This window comes from Urocitellus parryii, chromosome 7 (genome assembly GCF_045843805.1).
Source record: "Urocitellus parryii isolate mUroPar1 chromosome 7, mUroPar1.hap1, whole genome shotgun sequence".
Lineage (NCBI taxonomy): Eukaryota > Metazoa > Chordata > Mammalia > Rodentia > Sciuridae > Urocitellus > Urocitellus parryii.
In genome coordinates, this window is record NC_135537.1 from 98681204 (window position 1) to 98687203 (window position 6000).

At 45.0% G+C, this 6000-nt stretch overlaps 1 protein-coding gene across 1 annotated transcript in view; it reads right to left on the reverse strand.

Annotated features, from left to right (window-relative positions):
• Positions 1-4835, reverse strand: part of LOC144255686 (syntaxin-18-like) — a 99068-nt gene extending 94233 nt beyond the window's left edge. The window contains exon 1 of the mRNA XM_077800444.1: positions 4013-4835. The gene's annotated coding sequence lies outside the window, so the exon portion shown is untranslated. The remainder of the gene's footprint in view (positions 1-4012) is intronic.
• Positions 4836-6000: the final 1165 nt, after the last annotated feature.

The window sequence follows — 6000 nt, forward strand, 5'->3', positions numbered from 1 at the left end:
CAACTTCTGGCTGTGCTCCAGGACCTCAGCTGTGTAATTTGGGGCCAGTCATTTTACTCCCTTACCTTAGTGTTAGCCTTCACATCTATAAAAGGATAAGCCTGGACAAGATAAACTGGAGGTTCTTCCTTTTTAAAAATTTTTTTGGGGGGTGTTCTATACTAGAAATTGAACCTCGGGCCTCATGCATGCTGTGGGAGCACTCTACCACTCTACCTCCACAGCCCTTAAGATCTTTTGAAGGTTTTGTTTTGTTAGTCAATGGTTCTGCTTTAGTCATACAATTAAGTTTTAACTATATGTCAAGTAAGATGCCAGGCAGATTGCAATTGAATCTCAAGTCCAACAGTTGGTAATGACTCCTGGGACACAAAGTCAAAGGACCCACTGGGAAATGAGCACTGGCTTATGTGGCCGACGGGGAGGAGAGAGAGGAACAGTGGCACCCTCACCACACACGTGCCAAGGCTGACAGAGTTTCACCACGGCACAAAAATGCCTTTCTGAATACACCCAGTACTTCTGCTCCACCACGGGTGCTGTCTGCACCTACACAGGATTCACTCACTCCTTCAGGCACTTTTTTGGCTTTCCTTCACAAGCAAGCAATGAAAGTACAAGACAGCTAAGTGGTTTTGCAGACTACAGCTTGGAGCCACCGAAGAAAATATGTCTATACGTCCTACGTGAGAGGAGGGAGTTAGTGTTGAGAACAAGAAGAATCAGTATCCTTCCTTATATTCATAATCTCATGAGATCCCAATAATGAGCTTGTGATTTAAGTACAGTAAAATCAAGCCCTTTTTATAGACGTGAGACTCAGATAATACAGCCCAAATTCACCCATATCTAAGTAGCAGAATCCAGATTTGAATCCAAGCCCCAATTCTATTTGTAATCCCATGGTCTTCATCAGTCCCATGCTCCAAGTGAGTTAACTAATCAATTCTCAGTACAAACTGGTATAATCATCATTACACAGAGTTGTTCAAATAATGTAAGTTCCTCCCCCCAAATCTAAAATGCCATTACTGTTGGTTTGTAATTTAATGGGCTGGCATGCATTTCAGTCCTAATTACTGATATAAATTATGCAAAACATGAATTAAATTTATATTAGCAAATTTAGCAAAACTGAACATAAAAGTTAAATATTTAAAGGAATGATGGAGAAGAAACCAGCCTGAGGGAGGGAAAAAGATCTAATTTAAACACATATGTTAAACTTAATATACTTTCTACAAGGATTCAGTGAGATGGAAATCTGACATCAGGCATGTTGTGTCCAAAATGAGGAACAGAAGAACTGAAATTGAAGTAGGTAAAATGTATCCTAGAAATAACAGCAATGCTTCAAGGAAGGCAGTTAGCAAAGTGCATTATTATAACTTGCTACACTTCCTTATGTCTGACAATGGAGCTAAACCCAAAATAGAATATGTCCTCCTAGTACCAACCAGACTTTGTGTGTGTGTATGTGTGTGTGTGTGTGTGTGTGTGTGTGTGTGTGGTGCTTGGGATTGAACCCAGTGCCCTGTGTGTGTAAGGCAAGCACTCTACCAACTAAGCTATATCCCCAGCCCCCAACCAGACTTTTATGTGTAGGTAATCCAGTCCAAACAAAATGTCAACCACACCTTGACACACCAGACTGTGGTGAAAGCACAGGACTCCATCACTGACTCTCTATTGTAAGTTTCACAAGGAAAACAGGGAAGAGCTGCAAGAAGAGTAATGCACAAAACAGCTACGATATCAAATCAAAATTCCTCAAGAGAATGCAAGTTTTTCCCATGTCAAGAAGGGATGTGGCTGCATTTAATTCAGCCTGTGTCCCTACTTACAGAATCTCAAGCCTTGACATTCTCCCACTTCATTAAATAAAAGAACTGAAACTTTCAGGGACATGCAGTCTAACCCTGTGAACAGGTACAAAATTCTCAAATATTTCTGACAAGCAGCCATCCTTCTGTATAATTTCCTCCAGGGACAGGGAACTCCAGCACTCAGTACCATGTCACTATCCCTGAGGCCTGTTAACTCAAAATAATCTCAAGCAGACTCTCACCATTCAGGGAAAGGTCCAAACAGTCACAGGGCTCTCCACAGGGCTCACCAAGCCAACTGCGTTTCTCACCTCTATAGTTCCCAATTCTATACCTGATCAGGACCCTAAAATAGTGCAGTACTAATAAACCAGTTTTTTCTCTTTTTTTTTCAGAAAGGACCTTCCAAAAGCCAAAACTGTGATCTTCATACCACAGTTCCATTAAAGGAACTCAGGAACAGCCTGGGCCAAACTGAGAGTCAAAATGCTCTACTTTCTCTTCCTCTCATTTCAACCTGGGAAGTTCCCCTTTGAGATGTCTCTCTCTCTCTCTCTCTCTCTCTCTCTCTCTCTCTCTCTCTCTCTCTCATGCACATAATCAATGCAGTTTTGTAAGTCTTTTGTATAAAGCAGAAGAAAAAATAGGAAGGGGCCATCTTATAGATAAATAAACTAGGATCATAAAAGTTGCTTAATAATATCCTACAGCTAATAGTTGCTGGGTTAAGACAAAAATCTGGTCCATTGGGCCTTCTCCTGTGCTTGCATGGACCATACAACTCTCACTGACCTTAGGACAAGGCACAAACTCCACAGAGTGATCTCTAAGATCCATCAAGATCTCTTCCCCCACCAACTGCCTGCTACGCCACTCCAATTTATCTAAATGTGCCAAATTCGACTCACATTCAAATGTTTATCAAACTAACTTAGGTCACCCTGTTACCTACCTCACACCTTTGTGCATACTACTCTCTTAGCCCAAGATGCCCTTCCCCACTTTATCTGCACTGGAACCAACAATTCCTCTCCTAGATTTTGTTTCAGATATCAATGCCCCTATAAAAACTTCCCAGTTCTCAGACAGAACTGACACTTTCTTCTTTGTGCCCTCCACAACACCTGTAAGGCTTGTTGCACCTGTTTTGTTTATATGGCTGTGTCCTCCACTGATCATTTTATATCCTACTACTCTAAGATGGTACTAGTCTAGTTCAGAAGTAGATGTGGAACAGATTTTTATTGATGGACAGTATTTATTTACCTGGTCCAATCCCCCATGTGATCATTGAACATCCTTTCAAAATGCCATTAGTTTGTGCTAACATATATTTTTAAAAATGAGTGCCCCAAAGTGCCAAGCATTGGACTATGTGTCAAGCAGAGGTGAATGTGGAATTATACTGTGGAATTAATGAACCTTAAACTTCAGAGATCCCTCATTTGTACCTTGCAAAATTATGGACCTTTTGTGTGATTCTGTATTTTTATTTATTAAAGAGGGAAGGCAGAACTGTATAAGCTTTAGACCCCACAAAAACTAGAACCAACCTTGGTGCCAAAGTTACCAAACTATATAAGGCAAACATTATCTTTCCCCTTACGGAGTTTCTGGTTTAGTGGGAAAAACAGACAACCATTTGTCCATTCATTCATTCAAGAAATGTTTCCTAAGCAATGCCATGAGTCATGTGTCTGAGATGAAGCCAACACGTCCCTGCCCTGAAGGAGGAGGTTCCTGCTGTCAGGAAGAACGAAAGCCTGCTGGGTCCAGCGGACAGACAGCAGTTTAGAGGACTGGGTATCAGTGTCACCATCCTAGACTAGTCTCAGGAGGCAAAGGGAAGGGAAAGTGCAGCTGGAGTGGGTCGGGGAGGAGGCAGACAAGCCGACCCAAGAGGCCGCACGGAAAGTCAGCGCTGTGGGACGTGTTGCGGCTCACGTCTCCGGGGACAGGGAGCTCACTGCCGCACCGAGGAACCCGGGAACCTGGCGGAGGTGAGTCTGCTCCCCGGGCTCCCAGACCGGCCTCCCCTTCCTCAAACAAGCCTGCCCTCCGGGCCACCGCCCTGACCCCGGGACCGCGTCCTCGCACCACGCCCACGCGGCCGGGTCTGCAGCGGGCCCGGGTCCCGGTCGCCTTCCACCCACTCTCGCCCGCCGTCGGCGTAACCACCGGCTCACCACTTCGGGGGCGCGGCTGGAGAAGTCGCCCTTGGGCCGGGGGCTCCGACGGAACAGCTCCTCGCGGCTGCCCTCGGGCTCGCCGCCCACCGCCACTCCCAGCGCCTTGTTCCGCGTCTTCACGGTCTTGACGCTCGCCCGGAACAGCAGGGTGACGTCCACCGCCCTGGTGACCCGCACCCGTGGCCCTACACCGGCCGGCCCACGTCAGCAGCCGGCGACCGCAGCGACAACCCGGCCACTGGAGGACCGTTCCGTTTCTGCACACTTCCGCCCGGCAACGGCGACGCGAGAAGAAAGGTTCCGGCCTGCGCCCAGATCCTGCGGCTGGAGAAGAAAGGCTCCTGCCTTGGCCTGAGCCCGCGCGCGGGCGCACCTTCCTCCTCTTGCGAACCTCGGGTGGCCTGGCGGCGCACGGACTTCCGTGTGCCCCAGGAGCGAGAGGAGCGGGGAGCCGAAAGGCCCGCTTCCTTGTCGTGGTCCCCTGACTGACTAACTGAACCCAGGCGCTTCGGTTGTGGGCAAGCGGAGGAGCGCCACCCTTGACCTTTGCCTTCAGGGACTCACCTGAGCAGGACAGAGGCAGAGAGCGAGGACATCTGGCTGCAGGAAGAGCTTGGACCGTGCAGGTGTCCAAGAAACAGCCGCTTCTGCAAAACGAAGCCAGCACCTTCCTCCGAGTTTACTGAGAATAAAATGGGAAGAAGCATGTGGAGTGTTTCTAGGCTCCTAGTCAGTGTGGCCCGCTACGGTAGCCACCGCGTTGGTGATGTCATTGTTCTCAGGCTCATTACGGTGAGGCAGAGACCCTACAGAAGGCATCCCTGAGCAGAGAGCTGGGGATGAGGAGAAATTTAACCGACGCAAAAAAAAAAAAAAAAAAAAAAAAAAAAAAGTGATAACTCCCTGGTGTTCATCCCTGCTATATCGGTTTTAAATGTACCATCTTGAGTTATCTTTGTTTTAATTGAATACAGTTTAGCCAAATGAGGTTTCCCTGCATTTTTGGTTCATGGTTCAGTTTTAATTCAAGATCTCGTTGAATCCAAGGTTTATTGTTTTTGTTTTCCTTGGCCTTAAAGAGGAGGCACAACTGGAATGTGCATTAAAACTGGTTTTAATGGTCAACAAGATTAAGTTATTTTCCTAATAATACTAAGATGCTATTTGCCTTTTCACTTTCATTTTCTCAGGAGTTGTGTAGCTGTGCTTTCCAGACTCTGATCTTTCAACAGACTAAATGCAGACCAGCTGTCTTCTATTAAGCCAGATTTCAGAGAAATTTGCAGAAATATAAATGCCATTTTTCTTACCAATTTTTGTTGTTTTGGAAAATGTATTTTTTCAGAAAAAGATATCATTTATGTTGATATGTAATAGACATTAATTTTAGATGCATAAAGACCTAAGTTTTTTATTTTATTTCAGTATGATACATATCAATAGATAAAATCCATATAAACAAAAGTTGCTTAGAACCCTGAATAATTTTTGAGTGTAAAGGAGTTCTGAGATCAAAACATTGAGAACCAGTCTGTTAAACAAATAAATTTATGAGAAATAGATGTCAAGAAAATATACATTTACCAGCAAGGAGGAAGAAAAGGAATATTAAAATCCAGATTGCAGTCTCTTGGTCCTAACTGTATGAAGAAAATAAATTTCCATATGGCTTTCTTCCATCTATGAGAAAGAGAGAGTAAGAAAGAAATTACAAAGTCTCTGCCAACAAGGATTCTGTCTTGCATAAATGGCCCTTTGTTTTATGGAGACATTAATGAGTCTTTGGCTATGCAAAGGTAGGCCTGAGTTGAAGGAAAGAGAGTTAAATTTCTCTGCATAATAAACTGAGGGGGATTGAATTACGGGAAAGCGGGGAAGCCAGATCCAAAAAGTGGGCCAGGAAAGTAGAAAGTAGGTAATCGGAGGGGACTTTGGGAGGAAGACTGAGCTCCACCAAACCTGCCTTGTGAGTGATGCCTTGTGTG